General features: G+C 42.9%; 1 pseudogene; it reads left to right on the forward strand.

The window, feature by feature from the left end:
* The first annotated feature begins 7,763 nt into the window (after positions 1–7,763).
* LOC132540300 (beta-citrylglutamate synthase B-like) lies at positions 7,764–17,898 on the forward strand (annotated as a pseudogene).
* The last annotated feature ends 5,565 nt before the right edge of the window (positions 17,899–23,463 follow it).

The following is a 23,463-nucleotide window of genomic DNA, read 5'->3' on the forward strand; positions in this document are numbered from 1 at the left end:
TGAGGCTTCTGCTTCTCTGACCCCACCCCCTGCTGATACGTCATCATTAAGAGACCTTGTGGCTGAGATATGACAGTTAAAGGATATTTTTTCAGCATTTAAGGACTTTAAACCATGTGCAGTCCACTCCGAGATCTCCATAACAAACAGGTAGAATGGGCTTCTGATGCTTTGTTTGGAGAAGGAGCTTATGAATCTGGAGCTCAGCAGGCAGAAGCCAGGTTTCCAACTGGTTATTTTGAACAGGTACGCATCTGCGCAACACAAGCATGGGGAAGGGTGACCCCACCCAATGTAGATTCGTCAGTTCCCATTAACTCTCTTCGCCAAGGCACTGATGAATCATTAGTGAGCTTCATCTCAAGGGTGAAGACAAGCTTAGAGAGAAAGGTTTATAATCCTGACATCCGCTCACTACTCCTGTGCTCTATTGTCTGGGAAGGCATGATACCACAATTCCATCAGGCATGTCTTAATCTTAAACACCTACACCCAGATAATTGGATTTTAGTGACACAGGAACTTACATCAGGCAATTATGGGGCATCCGCTACAACACAGGTTTATGCAGTTACCCCACGTAATCAAAACGGGGCCTGCTTTCAGTGCGGTCGCCAAGGACATTGGCATAACCAATGTCCTGATAAGCTGCGACCACTCCTCCAGTCAGGGAAACCCTGCCTCCAGTTAGAGCGACCACGCCTCCATTCAGAGCAACCCTGCTTTCAGTCAGGGAGCCAGAGGCCACGTACTGTTTGTCCAAGATGTCATAAGGGGTTTCATTGGAAGAGAGATTGTTGGTCCAAATTTCATAAAGATGGCACGCCCCTGAATGGTACAAATTCGGGGCCTGAGATTTTGTGGACCACTCCTGTTTTAGAACGGGGTCACCCTTCTATGACAGTAAAGATTGGCAATATTCCTTTTAAATTTTTGATTGACACGGGGGCAGAAAAGACGATTTTAAGGCAAGAAGAGGTTCCCCAAGATTGGGAACTTATCCCTGGACCCAGTATACATGGAGTAGGAGGGGTGACCCAATCATTTCGCACATGAGACTCGCTCATGTGGGAAGACTCAGAAGGTTCTACTGGACACTTGAGCCCTTTGATAGCTAATATTAGCACCAACCTATTGGGCAGGGATATTCTGGAATGTCTTGATGTTAGGATATCCACAGATGCCTCTGCAGAGCGTAACACTTGTTCCCGCGATACCAGGTCTAATCAGCACCCCCAATACTAAATGCCACTGTTTGTAGCCAAACACCCCGTTTAAGCTGGCTTTCTAATGAGCCTGTCTGGGTGGAACAGTGGCCTTTACCTAGGGATAAACTAGAAATTTTAAAAGAGCTCATCTGAGAGCAGTTGTCCTTGGGACACATTTGCCATTCTCGAAGCCCATGGAATACTCCTGTCTTTGTGATTAAAAAGCGCTCAGGAAAATGGCAACTCCTCCAAGATCTTCTTGCAGTTAATAAAACCATGCAGGTCTGGGGCTCCCCCCAAAGGGGTTTGCCTCTTGCTTCTGCAATTCCCACAGGAATTCCAATCATAGCTATTGATATACAGAGATTGTTTTTTCTCTATTCCCTTGCATCCACAAGATTGTAAACGTTTTGCCTTCTCTGTTCCTTCTATTAATAACACCAGCCCTGCTGACAGATTTGAATGGGTGGTGCTGCCCCAGGGTATGGCCAATAGTCCTAGAATTTGTCAGGAGGCTGTTAAATCTGCCCTTGTCCCATATATTAATAAGGGCCTTAATGTTTTTCATTATACAGATGATATTTTAATATGGGGAAAATCAGATACAGATCTCTGTGCCCTACGTGATTTTCTCATTCCTGCATTAAAGAAAAGTGGCCTTAATGTGGCTCCTGAGAAGATACAGCTAATTCCTCCAATATCTTTCTTAGGTTCAGAGATTTCTTTAATGCAAATTCGTCCCTTAAAACCTAATGTCACCTTTCCTTCTAACCTTACTCTTGCTTCTTTACAAAGTTTTCTAGGAAATCTAAATTGGCTTAGGCAGTATCTCTATCTGCCTACAAGCTGCCTCCAACCACTGTTTGACCTGTTAAAAGGAAACAAACAGCCCTCCTCAAAACATAAGTTAACTCCCGAGGCCTCCTCAGCCCTGGAAAGGGTTAACCAGGCCCTCCAGGACATGAACCTTGTTTGATTCTCTCCCTCCTTTCCGGTAAACCTTCTAATCTTCAACTCCACCCCCACAGGAGTAGGGGCATTGTGGCAAGACCATGGGGTTCTTGAGTGGCTTCACACGCCAGTAGGAGGAACTCCAAGACTCCTCACTGAGATAGACGCGTTAGCATTCATCGTTCGCCAAGGGAGAAATAGGTCTGTGCAGGTCTTAGGGAAAGAACCAGATTTAATTATTCTGCCCTTTTCTCTCACAGATACAGAGTGGCTCATACGCCATCATTCCCACTTTGCCATAAGCTTCATGGGGTTTCCAGGACAAATAGATAACCATTTTCCTTCTAATAAATTGATAGGTTCTTTACCTCTTTTGCCTCTACTAGCACCTAAACTTTTCTCTCAGGATCCCATTCCTTCTGCTCCTACAGTCTTCACTGATGGTGGAAAAAAGGGAGCTGTTGACCTTATATATTACCCAGACAAACAACCCCCTAAACCTCTCTTTACTGAGCTTCCTGAGAATTCCCCTCAATACAAAGAACTTTATGCTGTTTTCCTTGCATTAAAAACTGTACCAGATTCCTTCAACCTTTTTTCTGACAGTGTGTATACTGTTAACTTACTTCCATGACTTGCTCGTTCCTATGTGAAAATTGATGACAACCCACTTTCCCCTCTTTTGATTCAAATCGCCTCTATGCTCTCTTCTCGAACCCAACCACTATATATTCGTTTCCACAGCCCTCTTCCTGGTGCCCTGTCCAAAGGGAATGCTGCAGCTGACCGCCTTGCCTCCATAGGAGCTCTCCTAGTCTCTGTCTCTGATCCTGCTGACTTTCATTCCCTAACCCATGTTAATCTTAAAGGCCTTTGAGCTCGATTTCCTGATGTTCCTTTACCACAGTTAAAATATATCCTAGCTACATGCTCTTCCTGTGTGAGTCTCATAAAAACACCTGCTATTCAGACTTTTGGTGTTAACCCCCGAGGCTTAAAAGCTAATGCTATTTGGCAAATTGATGTCACCCACATACCAAACTTTGGCAAACAAAAGTATGTGTTTGTCTCAATTGATACCTTTTCTAAATTTATGTGGGCAACAGTTCAGACAGGAGAAAGCTCTAAAAAGCTTATAAGCCATATGCTCTCCTGTTTGCTGTGATGGGCTTACCTCTTCAAGTGAAAACTGACTGTGGACCAGCATTTACCAGCAAACAATTTAAAGATTTTTGTTCCCTCTGGAACATTAGTCATACCACAGGCATTCCCTATAATCCACAGGGACAAGGCATTGTCAAGAGGGCCCATCAAACCCTTAAGGCTCAATTAAATAAAGATAAAGGAGGAATGTACCCCCCAATATCCAGCTAGCAAAAGCCTTAACTACGTTAAATCTCTTTAATATTTACAATAACTCGGACTTACCTCCTATTATTCTTCACTGGCAAACACCATCTACTCTCCCATCTATTAAGGTCAAATGGAAAGACCCACTTGATAAAATTTGGAAAGGGCCTGACTCTCTATTGACCATGGGAAGAGGTTTTGCATGCATTTTCCCACATAATTACTCTAAACCTGTCTGGGTTCCTACCCGCCATGTCCAACAATACCTTCATGATGGTACTGTTATCCCTGAAGAACTAGAAATAATACAAGAGGACTAGCCGCAGGATACATCCCAGGATCCATAATATGACATGGAAGAACCTACAAAAGTTGGCTTACAGAGCCCTCTCTCCTACCCCTTCCCTGAATGTCTTGTTATGACTGGCCAGTTGTGAGTGAGTGTGTTGAATGACCAAAAATTTTTGTATGACCCATCTACTCAGAGTACTCTAACTGTTCAAACCATTGACACTAACATGCATTAACTCTCTAAGTAAACTGAGTCTGTTTATAGTCCAAAGTCAATTATAGTAAACCTCTAACTTGTTACAAGTTTTATTGTTTTTTACAAGTAAGTGATTACAGCTATCAAGCTTTCATATGAGGAATCATCTGTTCATATGGTAGGGTATTAAACTGTAAGAAGTTCCTCCATATCCAACCTATGTGAATTAACAACATTCACATATTCTTGTACACTTAACTGGTCTATCTTGTCTTGCCACCATAACCCATGCCTTTGTCAGCCAACAATTTAAAGATGTTTCCCTTTAAAACATCACAGACATCCTTTACTACCCCCAAAGACAAATGGCTGTTCCCCTAGACATCACATCCACTGACTGCTTCCCTTAGACTTAAGATATGATCCCTCCTCTTCATACCAATGGATACATTCCCCCTTCCTTACCTGTCTACCCTTAGTTGTGGGACCCTAGCTTGTTTTACTTCTTCTGCTCACAATAGGTCCTATAGTTCTTTTTTTTTCAACATTTTAATTTATTTATTAATGAGAAAGAGAGGAGGAAAGAGAAATAACCAGATATCTTTCTGGTAGATGTGCTGCCAGGGATTGAACTTGGGACCTCACGTTTGAGAGTCTAACACCTTATCCACTGCAACACCTCCCAGACCACGGTCCTATAATTCTTAACAAGCTCATGGCCTTTGGCGGCAACATATTGATGCCATAAAGATGCAACCTATACAAACTCACTATCATAGGCAGGACATGGCAGAATATTGAGATGCTGTGGAGGATTTGCCCCCCTCCATCAGAACTTCCACCATGTAGAGGGCTGGCTAGCCAATGATGGGTAAGAGGAAACTAGCGCTATCCAGTCAACCTAAGACAGGGCACCTGGTACTACTGGGCAAAAATAACCAGGTGTTCCAGTGACGGGTAGGACAGAAGGCTGATCCCCAACCTAAGACAGGCACAGTCCACCCTGCCACAAAACAAAGTCCGCCAAACATCAAAACATGATATAAGACAGGGGGACATGTGGGGAGCCACATGTGCCCTCAAGGTTGCTATTGGCATGGCCATAGAGTTTATGTTAAAAGATAGTTCCTGGGAATCGGGTGGTGGCACAGCAGGTTTAGCACAGGTGGTGCTAAGTGCAAGAACTGGCTTGAGGATCCCAGTTTGAGCCCCCGGCTCCTCACCTGCAGGGAAATCACTTCACGGGCGGTGAATCAGGTCTACAGGTGTCTTTCTTTCCCCATCTTCCCCTCTTCTCTCCATTTCTCTCTGTTATATCCAATGACCACAATATCAGTAATAACAACAATATAATTACAACAATAAAACAACTAGGGCAACAAAAGGCAAGATACAAAAAAAAAAAAAGGGATAAGATAATTCCCGCTTCCCTACACCTTAGAGTCTTTGTTAAAAGATAAGTTCTTTTCCCCATGAATCACCCAGGACCTTCCAGATAATGGCTGACTACCATGACAAATAATATAAAATATAATAATAAATGAATAGGAAAGATACATCCCCCAATACTCAGTTGGTTAAGGCACCAAACCTCTTTTTCTATAAAGCATTCAAATCAGATGCCTTGCTAACCACGAGAAGCAGATTGTTTGTGTTTCCTCCACAGGAATCCAGGAAAACAAAAAAAACATCTGGACTCCTGCACACCCTGACATCACCCACTAGATGGCACGACTACAGTGGCACACACCCCCAAAACCTTAGATGTTACCTGATGCGATCTGAAGAACCTGATTCACAGACTCCAAGGACAGAACCTTTTTACTGCCTGTCTGCCTTTCCTGCTTTTGCTTTGACCTGTCACGTTTTGGTGGTTCCAGCTCACTTTCTACAGAAAAGCAGAATTCCAGAAGCCAACCTTCCTCATGCAGCATTTCATCTCCTGCCATTTCCCCCCCAGTCGCCTACTTTGGACTGAGACTTTTATTGGACTTTCTGGTATACCCTTTGGACACTTTAGACAAATTTGCAGCAGCTTTCTTCCCTTCACGTTGCTGGTTTTTCATATACTGACCCTGAGTAGTTCACAGACTTTACACACTGTTGCCCTGGGCATTAAATAAAAGGAAAGGGGGAGATGCTGGGAAATTGTTCAGATGCATTCACATCTGCCATGTTTTCCCCTCAGGCTACTAGTTCCTGTGAGAGTTGGGACATTCTGGGAGTGCCTGTTCCGCCATGTTATGACCTCAGGACATTGTCTATATCCCCGCAATATCTGGAGTGCTTTGGTCACTCTTCCCCCCTCCAATTCTCATGAGAGTTATCATCCTATCCTGGAGTGCTATGGTTACTCCTCTCCCTTCCCATTCTTGTGAAGGCTACTCCTATAAAAACCCTTCATTTTCCACACCTCGTTCTCTTGCCAGCACTTCACTCCGGTGTTCAGACACAGGAAAGGCTACTGCTTGAGGTGGCCATTTTCGCTACCTCCACGTGGCCCAACCTGTTTCTCTAGCACCCAACTCTGAGGTGCCAGTGCAAATAAAGATTTGTGTTTCCTCTTCGCTCAGGACCCCCTCTCTCTCATCTCCTCGGCCCGCGCTCAACAAGATCTGGCTCAACAACACACCTGGGCAACATGTCCCCCAGCTTGGCCCTGTGACTCTATACCAAGTCTCTTGGGATCAGTGCCTTTATCTTGCACCAGTCCTTGGGCTTCACACCATGCGTGCTTAACCCGCTGTGCTACCGCCCGGCCCCAGCCTTTTCCTGTGTCCTGACCTCCCTCCCTGGGAAAAGATTGATTGCTTGGGGTCCTGAGGAATCTGCTCATTATGTTTACTGGGAATGTGGGATCAAGCTTGCCCCCCTCCCCAGCTGTGTGATTAGCTTTACCATATGGCAAGGTCCCCAAGCCCTTTGCAGACCTTTGCTACCTCAAGTGTCACTGTGTCAAGAGATCCGAAGACTGCAGGGTGCCCCCCTGTGTTGGGTAGTTGCCATCTCCCCCTGGCTTCTGCTTAACCATATGCCTATATAGGGATTTTACTGATCCAAAGCTTTGGTCTATTTACATAAATCACTTTTACATAAAGCACTCCAGGGCATTGGTGGTTCTATGATAGGATTCTCTCCTGCTCCACCCCCTCCTTGTCACACACTGATCCCTTCTTTGTCACACTCTGATTTTCACCAGTCACTTTTCTCTCCACCCTCTCTATATCACATCCTGTTTCCACCCTACTGGGAGAGTATAAAAACAGCTGCTCTTCTGATTAAAGACACTTGGAAATTGCTTTCCGGCTCCGAGAGTTCCAGAGTGTATCTCCTGCGGAAGTTGGTGCAGCACGAGTTCCTGATCCCTCTCCCACACAGCAGCCTAGATCAGCTCCAGTTGAGTTCTCTCCAACCCAGAGAGCACTAGCTCGGGAAGAAGTACCCTCAGGCTATCCCGGCACCCCTGGAGGGGCTGAGAGGGTCCCTCTGGGCTGTGCCTCTTTCAGGGCCTGCCCCATTCCCATAGATCACAGAGGGACCTCAGCATCTTCTCCTGTATGTGACAGCTAATTGTATGTCCCTTTAACAAGGTCTCAGACATTGTAGGCATGTGCAAGTTTGACAGGATGTATATCAGACAGAGAAGAGCAGTGTGTGCTCTAGCTGTATGGTGTGCCTAGTATAATCAGTGAAAATTCTGCCTGGAACAAAAAGGTAACCCTGCACATCTGAACAGAATTCCTTACCAGGCTGCTTCCTAGACGGGCATGTGGTCTTCAGGCTGGGACTGGAACCCTGATCTTCATCCCCAGGCTCTGCAGGCTGCTGACTGGATAACTCTCAGCTTTGGAGAGCTGCTCTTTATGATTGTGTGTGTGTGTGTGTGTGTGTGTGTGTGTGTGTGACAAACATCCAAGTGTTTACATTTATTTCTCACTTGTGTGATGTGTGTGTGGATCTCCTACATTGTGTGTATCTCCTGTGTGTGATGCACACACTGTGTGTGTGTGTATGTGTGTGTATTTGGGAGGGGGTTCTCCATTGTTCATTTCTCTAGAACCCTAATAGCAGACCAGTGGAAGAGCCTCTGGACTGGTTTTAGCCAGTAGGAAGTGGGATATGGATAGAAGTGAGACTCAGCCTTGTAACCTTGTAATGCAAGGTTCTGGATCCAAATCACTGTGCAAAGACAACTGACTGAGCCAACACAGCCCAGCATCGGGGAGGAAGTATGGAGGAACTAGAAAGCTTGTTCTTCCCCTCATTCTCAGCCCAGCCTGTGGTTCCAGCACAGCTCCCCTATCAGCTGTCACCACAGTTCCCTTCTGAGTCTCTTTCTCTCTCTCTCCCTCTGTCTTTCTGCCTCTCTCTGTCTCTCTGTCTCTGTCTCTCTCTCTGGCAGAGGGTGTTTTCTTGGAGACTACAGGCACACACTTGAGACCACAGAAATGAAACAGGGTTGTTTCTTGGGGAAGTAGTAGAAAGGAAGAGGCATTGCCTGGTGCCCCATGGGCTTGTCTCTGGCTGTAAGAACCAGTAGAGTTACTTGGGAAACTAGCAGATTCTGCCTGGAATGCCAGATTTCCCCACCAACTCTTCCTCACTCCTCACCTTTCACTACAGATCCAGACATAGATTTGATGGGTCCAATGCAAAGTGAAGGGACCCTGTGGCTCTAAAAGCAGAAGAAAAATGCCATCAAAAGTATTTACAGCAAGCTTTTCCCATTCCATGGCCTCTCAATACTCTTGATGATAACTTTTTATTTGCTAAGTAAGGGAAAGTTTAATTTTTTATTCATTTATTGTATTTGCTAGGATAGAAATTGAGGGGGGAAAGGGAGAGCTACCTGCAGCACTGCTTCACCACTCATGAAGTTCCCCCTGCAAGTGGGGACCAGGGGCTTGAACCAAGGTACATCATAACATGTGCACTTAATCATAATTATCAACACCTGGCTCCAAATTTTCTTTAAAAATTTTTGTTGTCATCTTTATGTGAGAGAGAGACTAGAACACCAGTTCACTGGCCTGTGTTGTGCTAGAAATCAATCATGGGATTCCAAGCCTGCAAGTCCAGTGCTCTACTGATGAGAGATCTCCCTAGGTCCAGGAAATTACAAAATTGATTGCCATCACACAGCTATTGATATCATGCAATGTCAGCTTTAAATAAAAGAGCAGAACATATGACTTGTGTTGGAATCACTGAATTGTCTTGATAAACATACATGTAGATGTGTTGTTCATAGGAATGGATCCACGAGGAGGCATAGGGGACATATGTCCCACTGTCAACTGGAATTACTTAGGTGGAAAGGTGTGCACATGAAGAATTAGTGGGATCAGAGCTCTAAATAAGCCAGGGGTAAGTGCTCCCTTGGTACATGGCTCCCAGGAACCCCTGAGCCAAGACTGACTTCTCAGAAAGTTCTGGAACAAGGACTCAGACTGTTCTCATTATATTCAGTCCCTGCATGTATTCTTTACATCACCTGAACACAGTGGGGTGACTTTCAGTGAACCTGGCAGATTTGTCTCTGTACTGAAAGGATGTCTCAGCATTTACCCACTTTCCCACTCAAGCCTGCTCAAGGATTCCCCTTGCTCCCTGGTGTGCCTCAGCACTGTCCTCTGCTGGCCAATGCAAGGAAAAGCAGCACTAATTCTATCCATACAGCTCAAACTACTTATTTATACAAACTGCTTTTTATATATGCACCCTCTAAGGAGGTTCTTTCCAAAGTGCCATTGAGTCTACAGAGCTGAGTGGGGACCAGATGCTGTCTCTGCACAAGACCCTGGGGAATTCCCAGCCTCCAGTGCCTTTAAGCATCCTTGCTGCTCCAATCTTCCTTCAACTGGGACACCTCCACTTCTGCCTGCTCTGCCCAAATTCCACTCTCTTTCTTTCTCAAATTAACAATCCCAGCTTTTTACCACCTGTGGTACACTGGCTCTGTCAGCAGCACCCCCCCTTCAGGACAGCAGGGGCACAAAAAAGGGTCTGCGTGTCCTGAGAGTCCCTTTACCCCTGTGCTGTTTGGGCAGGGGTGTGGCCTAGGACCTGGTAGTGCCCTGTGCCAGTCCCAGGGGATCAAGGCCCATTGAGCCTGCTCTCTGTTCAGTTTTTCCTACAACCCCTGCTCTGAGGAAGGTGCCTGGGTGGTGGTAGAAAAAATGAGACCCAAATTCACAGGAGTTTTAAACTTTGTTTTACTGTAGTAGCACAGGAGCTTCATGCATGAGAAATTCCCCCTGCTCAGGCTGCTTTTTCATTCTTTTTATTCCTGTTAGCAATGGAGAGAGGAGAGAGACCAGAGCAGTGGATCTTCCCACAATGATACCATGGCTCTCATGTGGTGTTGGAGATCAAATCTGAGCAAGGGACACAGCCTACCTGGTGAACTTACCCTCTGCCCCTGGGTAACAAAATGTAAGTTGCATCCTTGAACTTAAATTAATCATTCTGACAGCTTTTGCTAGGATGAAGAAGTCTTGGCAAGCTTCTGACCTGACACTCCATTTTTTTTTGCCCAGGAATGAGGATAGGTCTGCCTGAACAGGGCTGTGCAAATGGCTGCTGCTGCACCTGGAGAAATGAACCCCCCTCTGGTCCCCTCTCCAGGCAAGAGGTGGGGGAGGGTAGGCTCCACCCAGAGCCACTGCCAGCTATAAAGAAGTAACAACAGGCCTCAGGGTCCCCAGCTGTGAGCCCAGCCCCACCTCCTGCCCTCTCCTCTCCTCCACTCCTAAATTTATATCATCCCAGCTGATCCTCCTTTCACCCCTGCTTCCCGAAAGCCCTTGCCCTGCTTGTTCTGCCTCTGGTGGTCCACTTGTCATAAAAACACATACAATGCTGGCACCAGAGTGGCTTCTCTCCTCTAATGGAGCAGAGAATGCAGTCCCAGCCCCTTCCACCCTCCCCCCTGCCCCCCCCACACACACACCTCAGGAGCCTCCCAGCAAAGGCTTGTTGGGTAGCACACAAAGCAACCACAAGAGCTTCTTCCCTCACAGATGCTGGGAAAGGTGACTTTACTTACAGCCTCCCATTGAAAGGGAGAACAGTCTCTGAGCTCTGAGAAGAAAATGGTATACTTGGCACCAAGCCAAGCAAGGAGGGATAGTTGCTTCTGCTATCTCCCTGCTCCCTATGCCCCTCTCCATAAACTGACTGGAGAAAGTGACGGGATCACCAGGGCCAAAGGATCAGAGGTGCTGAAACTGGGGAGAGACCTTTGGCATATCATGGGTGACCCCCTCCCATGAGTGAAACCTTGCGCCTGCTTCCTGTAATAACAAATGGCAGGACCTCTCAGCAGTGCTTGAGAGATTTGAGGAAGGGAAAGAAGTGGTGGCCCAAGTCTCACCTTCCTGGTGGGTGGGCAGAGAGACCACGTTCCACCTCCTCTCCCAAATCAGAAACACGATTCTAAATAAAAGGAAATAGCCTGCCTGTACCTGTGACTACACAGCAAGGAGACAGGCATCTCTCCGGGCCACTGCCCACAATTCCAGGCTCCAGTTGACCTGGTTACCTGGTCAACAGGAAGGCAGGTCCAGCAAGAGGAGGTGATGTTCGTTCCTCATCTGCCTGAACTGGGCAGAGAGATACCCCAAAAGGATTTCCCCAGTTTGTATTTGCAATTATCTTATTCACCTTGGCCCAACTGTGCCTGAACTTAAGGGGGGAAAAAGTGTCTAAATAAAACTATTAGTGTGATGCTAGAATCATTTTTCTCCATGATTCAGGTTTCATTTGAAGATTTACTTGCATGGCTTTAACAAACCCAGGCCTGCTTGTCTGTAACAGAAGGAAACCTACCCAGGAGCTGGAAAAAAGGTGGTCGCACTAGGTCTTGAGCTCAAGACACATACAGTCAGCAGTAGCTCAGGATCAGAGAGGACTGACTCAGCCCTTGACTCACCTAGCCACTAGAGAAGCTGGAACAGGAAAGGTGCACTTCAAGGAGAAGGTGCCTCCTTCTCTGTTCAGAATTCTTTACAGTAGCCCAGGAGGTGGCGCAGTAGGTCAGATGTTGTATATTCAGAATTCTGGATGGTAAGACAAGCCTGCAGGCAACAGGAAGAGGTTGGGGGAGTTTTACACTGAATTCTATAGAGAAGTTACTGAAAGCAATCAAACTGAAACTGAGGAATTTTTCCAAAAACATACTTACATGACAGAAGGCAGATCTGACTCCCTTCTGATATGAATGGGAAAGGCTTTCTTCAATGTCCATGTTAACCTACCAACTTCAGACCACCTAAATGCAGGGTCAGTGTATTTCTGAAACTGCAGTTCTGGAGGGGAAGCCTTGGATTCAGCACTAAGGACAGAACCTGGACTTGTCTCTGCAGGTACTTCTGGTTCAAAGGCAGTTCTAAGGAAAATGAGTGTCATTTCATGATGACAAGGTTTTGGGGGCCAAACATGACAACAGCTAAGAGAAAGGTGTGGGAATAAATTGAAAAGGTGGTGCAGTTTTGAGGACTGGAGAGAAATTCCCTGTTTCTGTTTCTTTTTCAGTGCTAAGCCAAGGAATGAAATCAGGGCCTCAAGCATGCACAATACTGCTGAGTAGTAGCCCAGACTCAGTTTCCGTTTTTCTTTTTTTAATTTCAAATGTATTTTACTCATTTATTTTCAGTAGTAAAAATGGCAGTTTTATTATATTCCTGGATGCAGCAGCAGCAACTTGACATTCAAGTATTAGGGCAAATAAATAAAACTACACTACACTGAGAATAGGTGAAAGAGCATAGGTCCTTACAGCAGCCATGCTGCTTGAGTCAGCTTCTGTCATAAATCCATTCTCCAGAAGCAGTTAGCTTCCTAAGCGCCTGGGTTGCTTTGAGGTTTTGGCTACTACAAATTGTGCTGCTATGAACATAGGTATACACAAATCATTTTGGATGTGTGTGTTTGTTTCCTTAGGATATATCCCCAGAAGAGGAATTGCAGGGTCATAGCTTAAGTCCACATCTAGCCTTCTGAAAGTTCTCCACACTGCTCTCCATAGGAGTTGAAGCAACTGACATTCCCACCAGCAGTACAGGAATGTTCCTTTGTCCCCACAACCTCTCTAGCAACCTTTGTCCCCACAACCTCTCCTCTCTCTTGATGCTACTTTTCCTGATGTGTGACATTCTCAGAGGAGTGAAGTGGCATCTCGTTGTCTTTATCTGCATTTCTCTGACAACTGATGACTTAGAGCATTTTTTCATATAGATGTTGGCCTTCTATAACTCTTCTGTAGTGAATATTCTGTTCATATCCTCTGCCATTTTGTATGGGGTCATTTGTTTTCTTGTTACATTTGAGTCTTTATATATTTTGGTTACTAGCTTCTTATCTGATGTATGACATGTAAATATCTTTTCCCATTCTGTAAGGAGTCTCTTTGTTTGGGTGGTAGTTTCTTTTGTTGTGCAGAAGCCATGTAAGTTGATGTAGCCACACTGGTTTATTGTTGTCTTGGTCTTTCTTGCAACTGGATTTCTATCCCTGAAGATGCCTTTAAAATGTAGATGGAAAAGAGTTCTAACAATATTTTCCTTTAAGTAGTTTCTGATCTAACATCCAATTCCTTGATCCATTTGGAATTTACTTTTGTGCTTGGTGAAATACAGTGGTTCAGTTTCATTCTTCTGCATGTTTCAACCCAATTTTCCCAACACCTTTTGTTGATGACATTCTGCTTCCCCTTTACTAGTCTGGGAACCTTTGTCAAAGATTACTTGTCTGTAGGTGTGGGGGCTTAATTTGGGGCTCTCAATTCTATTCCACTTGTCAGTATGTCTATTCTTGTTGCAGTACCAGGCAGTTTTTATTACAATGGCCCTATTATACAAGTTGATATCTGAGAGTGTGATGCCTCCAGCTCTGTTCTTTCTTCTTAGGATTATTTTGGCAATTCTAGGTCTTTTCTGGTTCCAGATAAACATTTGTAGTTTTTGTTGTATTCTCCCAAAAGAAAAATTGGGTGGAAATTTGTTGGAGAGTTCATTAAATTTACATATGGTTCTCGGCAGAATATTCATTTTGATGATGTCAATTCTTCCAGCATATATAGAATGTCTTTCCATTTCTTTGTGTCTTTTTCTGTCTTCTTGAATAGTGACACATAATTTTTTTCTTTTTTTTAATATTTATTTTATTTATTTATTCCCTTTTGTTGCCCTTGTTGTTTTATTGTTGTAGTTATTATTGTTGTTGACGTTGTTGGATAGGACAGAGAGAAATGGAGAGAGGAGGGGAAGACAGAGAGGAGGAGAGAAAGATAGACACCTGCAGACCTGCTTCACCACCTGTGAAGCGACTCCCCTGCAGGTGGGGAGCCAGGGTTCGAACCGGGGTCCTTATGCCGGTGCCTGTGCCTTGCGCCACCTGCGCTTAACCCCCTACAGCCCGACTCCCCGTCACATAATTGTCAGTATACAAGTCTTTCTCTTCTTTTGTTAGATTTGTTCTTAAACAAATGCTTTATTACTTTTGTTGCTATAGTAAAAGGAACTGATTTCTGGATTTCTTCTTCTAACTTAGTGTTTGCATAAAGGAATGCCACTGCTTTTTGTATATTAAATTTGTAGTCAGACACCTTACTATATTGCCTAATAATTTCCAAGAGCTTCCTGCTATATTTTTCTTTTTTCATTTTTTATTATTTTATTTATAAAAATTAGCATATCATCTGTAAATAGTAAGAGTTTGACTTTTTGTCTTCCAGTCTGTATCCCTTTAATTCCTTGCTCTTGCCTGGTTGCTATGGCAAGAAGTTCCAACACTATGTTGAATAGTGATAGTGATAGTGGCCAGCCCTTTCTAGCACCTGATCTGAAGAGGAACGCTTCTAGTTTTTCACCATTGAGTATGATGTTGGCTGTAGGTTTGCTATATATGGACTCCACTATCTTAAGGAATTTTCATCTATTCACTTTTTTGTAGTGTTTGGATCATAAGGGGATGTTGGATTTTGTCAAAGGCTTTCTCTGTGTCTACTGAGGTAATTATGTGGTTTTTTGGTCTTGCTTTTATTGATATGGTGGATCACATTGATTTACATATATTAAATAAGCCTTGCTTCCCTGGGATAAACCCTACTTGTTTATGATGTACAGTCTTTTTAAGATACTGCTATACCTGGTTGGCTAGATACTTTATCAATACTGTATTCAATACTGTAGCATCTATATTTGTCAGAGATGTTGGTCTGTAGTTTTCCTTTTTGTTGGGTCCCTGTCTGCTTTTAGTATAAAGATGATGTTGGCTTCCAAGAATCCAGAAGGGAGTATTCAATCTTTTGGAGGAGTTTTCAACTCTTCCGTGAAGGTTTTGTAAAATTCATTTGTAAAACCATCTGGCCCAGGATTTCTACTGTTGGGAAGGTTTTTGATAATTGTTTTAATTTCTTTTACTGTGATTGTCCTGTTCATATTTTCTAGTTCCTTTTTGTCTAATTTTGGAAGTTTTTATATATCTAGTAATTCTTCCATTTCTTCCAGGTTCTCTAGCTTGGTGGCATATAGTTGTTCATAGAAACCCCACATGATACTTTGTATTTCTGTGGTGTCTGTTGTGATAGCTCCTCTTTCATTTACAATTCTATTATTTGAGTCTTCTCATGTTTTTTTTTAATCAATAAATATCAATGGCCTGAATTCACCCATTAAAAGGCACAGAGTAGGAAGACGGATCAGAAAACACAACACATATTGGGATAGATAGCTTAATGGTTATGCAAAGAGACTCTGAAGCCCCATGTTCAATTCCCCTCCCCACCTTCATAAGGTAGATCTGACCAGTGCTCTGGTAGAGAGAGAAAGAGAGAGAGAGAGAGAGAGAGAGAGACCCAACACAACCACATGTTGTCTGCAGAAATCCTATATAACTGAACAGGACAAGTGCAGACTCAAAGTGAAAGGATGGAAAACTATCATAAAAGCTAAGAGACCACAAAAAAGGTAGTAACAGCTATTCTTATATCTGACACAATAGACTTTAAAATTAATAAGATATTAAAAGATAGAGATGGACACTACTTAATGCTCAGAGGATACAACCAAGAGGACCTAGCCATATAGCATCCATGTACCCAATGAAGGGGCATCTAAACACATCAAATATCTACGGAAAGAGCTACAGCAATATATCAATAGCAACACAATAATATTGGGAGACCTCAGTACCCTACATTCTCAACTTGACAGATCAGCTAGGAAGAGAATTAATAAAGAAATGAGGGAATTAAATGAAGAGCTAGATAGACTAGAAATACTGGACATTTTCAGATTCATTCACCCCAAGAAATTGAAATACACATTCTATTCAAGACTACATGGGTCATTCTCAAGGATAGAACATATGGTAGGCTACAAATACAGTGTCAACAAATTCAGGAGCATGGAACTCATCCCAAGCATCTTCTCAGATCACAGTGGAATTAAATTAACACCTAACAGCAAACAAAAATTTTGGAAACCCAACAGTACACTACTTACAACTACTGGGTCAAAGAGGAAGTTAAGGAAGAAGTTAAACTGTTTCCAGAAACTAATGAAAATGAAGACACAAGCTTCAAAACATTTGGGACACAGCTAAGGCAGTACTGAGAGGGAAGTTCATAGCCATTCAAGCACACATTCAGAAACAAGAAAAAGTTCAAGTAAACAACCTTACTACACACTATGAAAACTTAGAAGGTGAGGAGCAAAGGAATCCTAAAACAACTAGAAAGACTTAAATACTTACAATTAGGGCAGAAATAAATAACATTGAAAATAAGAGAACCATACAAAAGATCAACAAAGCTCTTTCTTTGAAAGAGTGTTGTTAAAAATTCATAGGGCTCTAGCTGGCCGGGCTAGCTTCACGGGCCGGGGAACAGAGACGACCAGAGACATACGGCTGGGCAGGGAAGCTGTATTTCTTTATTCAGGAACAACGATTCATAAACTAAACCAAACTAATCACCAAACAGAACTCTGCTACCTCTTTGCCGTGGCGCAAGCACTCTCTCTTACTCTGCAACTCTCCAACTCTGGAACTCTGGAACTCTGTTGGGGTTCTTAGGGGCGGGGCCAAGCGGGCACAAAACTAACTGGACTGATCCAATTTTCTTGGCGGGGGAGGGCTAGAACAAACCAATGTAAAGCATACAACAAAAGAGTAAACAAAATTAACAAACTCTTAGCCAGACTCACTAAAAAAAAAAAAAAAGTGGGAGCATGGTGGTAGAAGACAACACAAGATCACAAAGGCAAAGCTCTATTTTGGGCTCAAGATAAGCATTACTTGGCTGATCTAATCCTTCTTATTCACCATAAAGTCCCATACCTATTCCATAAGTATAGTAAAGAGTCTCATGGGTGAGACATGTCATTTTTGTAGGAGGCTGTGTGGTTTGATACGATGTTATGTTGTTCAACATAACAGATGCAAAGTTAACTACTTGTGTGGGCATGATGAGCTCACTGAGTGAACATGCAAAGCAATTAGCAATTCAAGTGTCTAATGTACTGGGCATGGATGTGTGTGGCACAGACTTGTTGATGGAAGATGATGACTCCTTCTGTGTCTGTAAGGCACATGCAAATGTAGGTTTCATTGCCTTTTATCAGGCTTATAATGTAGATGAAACTGGTATCATAACTGATATCCTCTGGCCAGCTCATCTGGCATATGCTCCCCCTGCTCTCTTCAGTCTACAGCCAGTGAGACTAGTGAGCTGAGCTGAGTCCCCCAACCAGCACTGCTATCAACAACATGATGGAAAGTTCAATTTCTGTTGACAGCAACTCTGAAAACACCATGTGAGAGCTGTTCATCAAGCTACCAGGGAACCAATTCTACACGAACTAGCTGAGAGCCAATGAAATCAAACTGCTGGTCAAATAAATTGTAATTATCCAATAAAACCCTTGTAAAACTTTTTTCTTATTTTTTTAAAGCAATTTGCAATACTGTTTATGGTAAATGCTCAGGAAGATGAGAGAAACTTGGGTAAAAGAGTTAGGACAGAAATAGGGGACTAGATAAAATCTCTGCTATTAAGATGTCACTGAATTCCATTTACAAACCCTACAGATAGAGGGACAGAAGAGACATGCCATGAAGAACATACTTCTTTATTCATTGTCATTGTCCCTTGCTTTTTATTTTTCTAAAGAGTCAGTTTTGAGTAGCAAACTTCAGACTTCACATTGTGTTGCAGACATTTACTTTCACATTTTTTTCATTTATTTATTTTTGTCACCAGGGTTATCAATAGGACTTGGTGCCTGCACTTTACCACTTCCAGTAGACTTTTTTTTTTCTCTTCTCCTCCTCCTTCTCCTCCTCCTCTACTAACTGCATCATCAATGATATAATAGTTACTGGTTTAGATGTCAAACATTTTCTTTTAAAAATATTTTTATTTATTGTTGGATAGAGACAGAGAGAAATTGAGGGGGAGGGGGTGGTAGTGAGGAAGAGACAAAAAGACACCTGCAGTCCTTCTTTAACACTTGTGAAGCTTTCCCCCTGTAGGAGAAGTCCAGGGTCTTGAACCTGGGTCTTTGTCCATTGTAATGTGTGTGCTTAACCATGTGTGCCAGCACCTGTCCTCTACTTTCATGTTTTTTGGGAATGAATTCAGTTTATTCAGGCAATGCTTAAGTTCCAAATTGTTTACAATAGGTTCTTCTGTTTACAAATTTCTGCTCAAGTATGTTCTTTTTTATTTTCAGAACCAAAACACATACTTGAGGAGGCTTATAGTGATTTTTATACAAATTTGAAAATCCTGCTAATACCATTTCTAGGAGCATAGAGTTGCACCTGTGATCCTCTGTGACTTCAGTCCCAATATGGGATTACTCAGTCAACCTCAATCAAATAAATACACAAAGACTCAAATGTATTCTTTGTAAAGCCAGTGTGGCTAGCAAACTTGTCCTTTAGGAAAACAGTGACAGTAGAGCACCGAGGGGGCCAGGTGGTGGTGCACCTGGTTACATAGAGCAAAGTGCAAGGACCACACAAAGATCTGGGTTCAAGCCCCCAGCACCCCACCTGCAGGGAGGATGCTTCACAAGCAGTGAAGCAGTTCTGCAGGTCTAGCTATCTATCTATGTATCTATGTATCTATCTATCTATCATCTATCTATCTATCTATCTCCCCTCCCTTCTCTCTGTCCTATTCAATAAATAATAGCTGCCAGGAGCAGTGGAGTCATAGTGCTAGCATCAAGGCCCAGCAATAACCCTGGAGGCAAAAAACGAAAAAAGTATAGCATTGACCACCCACTCTCTTGTCTTTTATTAGTTAGTTACAAGGTACATTGAGGAATTCTGAAACAGCTGAAATTAGCAAGAAGTGCAATGGTTTGTTTAAGAGAACAAATAGTGTTTAAGGGGAACAAAATGAAATAAAAAATCTGCATAAGGCAGCCATTATCTCTTCTAACATTTCTTTTAGTTATCAGTTGTCTCTTAACTAACATGTCTAAAGGTAGCTCTGTAGATTTATAGCTGCTGTTTCAGCAGGTCAAATACTCTCTTGTTTATATCAGATATCAAACTGGCTATGGCCTGGAGCTTTGACCCCATTGACACCTGTTCATGTTGGAGAAGTTACATATCTCTGCCAGCTATGCAGAATAATTAGGCCATGGGTTGAATAAGACTGTGGCAATTACAAGTCTGGCGAATACAAGCCTAGCATGATGAGATATCTTCCCTGGACATCCTCCCACATAGGAGCTTTATTATGTCCATAGTATATAATATCTCAATCTATTTTTTTGGCATTAACTTCCCTTTTCTTTCTTTCTTTTTTCTCCCCTTCATTTGGGTAGGAAAGTAATGTGAATATGAACCAATAAAGGCTTTTTAATGACAAAATTGGCATTTTTTTTTTACCAGACCACTATTTGGCTTATGGTGCAGGGGATTGAAACTAAGTCTTTGGAGCATTAGGCATGAAAGCCATTTTATATAGCCATTATGCTATCTCCCCTGCTGTAAAAATTGGCATGTTAATATGAAAAATAAGGCAAATAAAAAGTACTGCAATATCTGTTATACAGAGTATTTATCCCAATGTAGATAAAATTATACCAGCTTATAATATGTACAGTTATGTGCATATATGTTTTAGGCTTTTTAAAGAAGCTACCATTCTGTTGCTATTGCTTTTTTAAAAATACATGCTAGTCTAATATTAAAAAAAAAATTAGAGAGAGAAGGACATCACAGCAATGTCCCATCTTTCACAAAGTTTCCTGGTGTTCTCCTGTGGTGTTGGGGTCTCAAACCTGGGTCCTTACACATGGAAAAATGTGCACCCCACCAGGGCAGCTATCACCCAGCCTTGTTTTTCAGTTTGTCCTGAAGCAGTGAGGCGATGAGTGAGAAAGACACTACAGCACTGCTTCACCGTGTATAGTGTATACATGTGGTAGAGGACTTGAACCCAGGACCTCACACATAGTAAGACATGTACTAGGTAAACTATGACCTGATCCAAGAACTTCCCTTTAAAAGAAAGACAGCAAGGAGTAGGGCTCCAGATGGTCAGGGAAGAATGCAGAGGATGCTTTTAGAAAAAGGAGAGTGGGGCAGAAATAATGGAACTAATGGCTATGCAAAACAGACTCTCATGCCTGAGGCTCCAAAGTCCCAGGTTCAATCCCCCACACTACCATAAGCCAGAGCTCAACAGTGCTCTGGTTAAAAAATAAAAAAAACAAAAACAGACAAACAGAAAAGGGAGAGTGGAGGGCCAAGCAGTAGTGCACCTGGTTAAGCTCTCACATTACATTGTGCAAGGACTTGTGTTCAGCCCCCTGGTCTCCATCTGCAGGGGGAAACTCAACGAGTGGTGAAGCAAGGCTGCAGGTGTCTCCCTATCACTCTCCCTTTCACTCTTCCTCCCCCTTTGAATTTCTCTCTGTCTCTATCCAATAATGAATAAATTAAATTAAAAATGATAAAAATTAAAATACCATAAAAAAGGAGAGTGAAGGAAAGGCCATTTGTCTACTGCAGAGAATTTAATAAAGAAGCGTCTAATAAAGCGAGTGCAGTGTTTCTACATAGCAAATGGAGAGCCAAGGCGACCATGGCCCCAGCAAACAGAGCCAGTTCTCAATGAATCAGATGTTTCTTGGTACATTCATGCTAGAACTTTGGTCCCCCAAGAGTCAGGTTCACTAGTATGATCAAGTTAGAAAATCAGTCTGAGGGGCTGGACAGTAGCATATGGTTAAGCACTCGTATTATGTACAAGGACCTGGGTTTAAGCCCCCACTCGCCACCTGCAAAGTGGGGTGGGGGGAGAAATGAAGGCCTTCAGGTGTCTATCTTTCTCTCCCCCTCTCAATTTCTCTCCTATCCTATCAAAAAGAAAAAAAATGAAAAACTGGCCACTGGGATCAATATAGTGTTGGCACTGAGCCCCAGAGATAACCGTGGTGGCAATGAAAAAAAGAAACAAAAAAAATTAGTCATGAGCCTTAAAGGGAGATTCAGTTAGCACAACATACTCATTTTCTGTCCCTGCCTTCAAACTAAAGTTGAACTTGCCCTTCTCCAAATTCAGTGTGGGTTGAACAAAGAAGAATGCCAGTAAGTGTCAAACTAAAGCCAGACATTGTCTTAGTTGACATAAGAAAGGACTGATAGGGCAAAAGACTGAACTTCTGTTACAGCTTGGCTTCTGCAAGAGAACCAAACCAGACAGGTGCAGAGTCTATTGAGAGTTTGCAGTATTTTGGGTCATCGACAATGGGCGAATTTTTAGGGTTCCTCCGCCAAGATGAATCAGCTTCAATTTAACATGCAAATTCCAACAACCACTGTCCCTTCTAAAGTCCCCAGGACTTTTGAGACCTATTGGATAATTCAGTAAAGAAATTTCCATACGTTCATGGTAGCGAAGGGTATTCTTTTTCTGAGAAAAACTTGGAAAGTAAAATCTGCTTTGAAAAAAGCCAATAATCTAGCTCCTGTCTCTTATAAGGTTTCTATGGAGGTAGAGAGTGTGTGTGTGTGTGTGTCTAGTGGGAATTGGTGGGTCAGTCAGCCTCATACTCTTGTGATTTTCTGCTTGGATCCTTGGGCCAACACCCACAGACAGCTCTAATTTCTCCTCCAACTTGCTTCCAGCACCAAAGACAGAAGCTGAATTAGGAAACCCAAATTCAGGAAAAGAAGGGGATCCTTGCCAGCCCTAAGACTCAGACAGAGAAGTCAGGTGTGTCTAAGAAAACTTGGGGGAACATGGCACCCATGGGGTAGTGGAAGCCATGTCATTCAGAGTCTCGGGGATTGTGTCTGAAGAACACTGGTGGGCCATCAGTGAGGTTTCACTAAGGAAGGAGCATGACTAGATTTCTTTAACAAGAATCCAGTCTATGTATTACAGAACCACTCCCATCAACAGCAGTGGTGTCCTTGAAAATGTCCACCTCTATGTGTGACTCAGAGAGATCCAGCTGTAGGGTGGAGACACCAGTGAGCTCATGGTGAAATGTGAAAGAACTCAGTGAAAAAATTCCAGAAAGCAATTTCATTTGATTTTATGATTGTTTTTTTAAGATATGGAGTCATTCACTTCTCAGAAATGATTTTGGTAAACCAAAAGCTATAGCAGATCTTACACGTACAAACCATAACATTAGGCTGGGAAGATAACATAATGGCTATGGAAAAAAGCCTTTCAAGTCTGAGGCACCCCAGTTTGATGAACAATCCCAGGTTCAACAGCACCATAAGCCAGAGCTGAGCAGTGCTCTGGCAAAATTATTAATTAATTAATAAACAAACCATAATGTGGGTACAATCTCCTCGGAATTTAGTTCAATACATGATGGCTAACCTTCCTTTATTTCTCCATTTTATAAGATAATCATACTTATGGACAGAAATTCTCAGCACAATATTACCAAAATGTAATAATTAATATTCTGAATCATCCATCTCAGGAATGCAAAGATGTTTTAAATTTTCAAAGTCTGGGACCTGGGCAGTAGCGCAGCGGGTAAAGCGCAGGTGGCTCTAAGCACAAGGACCGGCATGAGGATCCCAGTTCGAGCCCTTGGCTCCCCACCTGCATGGAGTCGCTTCACAGGCGGTGAAGCAGATCTGCAGATGTCTGTCTTTCTCTCCTCCTCTATGTCTTCCCCTCCTCTCTCCATTTCTCTCTGTCCTATCCAACAACGACGACATCAACTACAACAACAATAAAAAAAAAGACAACAAGGGCAACAAAAGGGAAGATAAATAAATAAAATTTACCAAAAAAAAAAAAAAAGAAGACGAAATTTCTTTAAAAAAAATTTTTTCAAAGTCTATTTCTTATAGCATAATGGTGAAGTAAATGACTTTCATGCCTGGTGCTCGAAGCTCCTATGTTCAGCCTCCTGCACCACCATAGCCAAAGATGAGCAGAGCTCTGATAAAAGTGAAAATAAATAA

The sequence above is a fragment of the Erinaceus europaeus genome, chromosome 9 (assembly GCF_950295315.1).
Source record: "Erinaceus europaeus chromosome 9, mEriEur2.1, whole genome shotgun sequence".
Lineage (NCBI taxonomy): Eukaryota > Metazoa > Chordata > Mammalia > Eulipotyphla > Erinaceidae > Erinaceus > Erinaceus europaeus.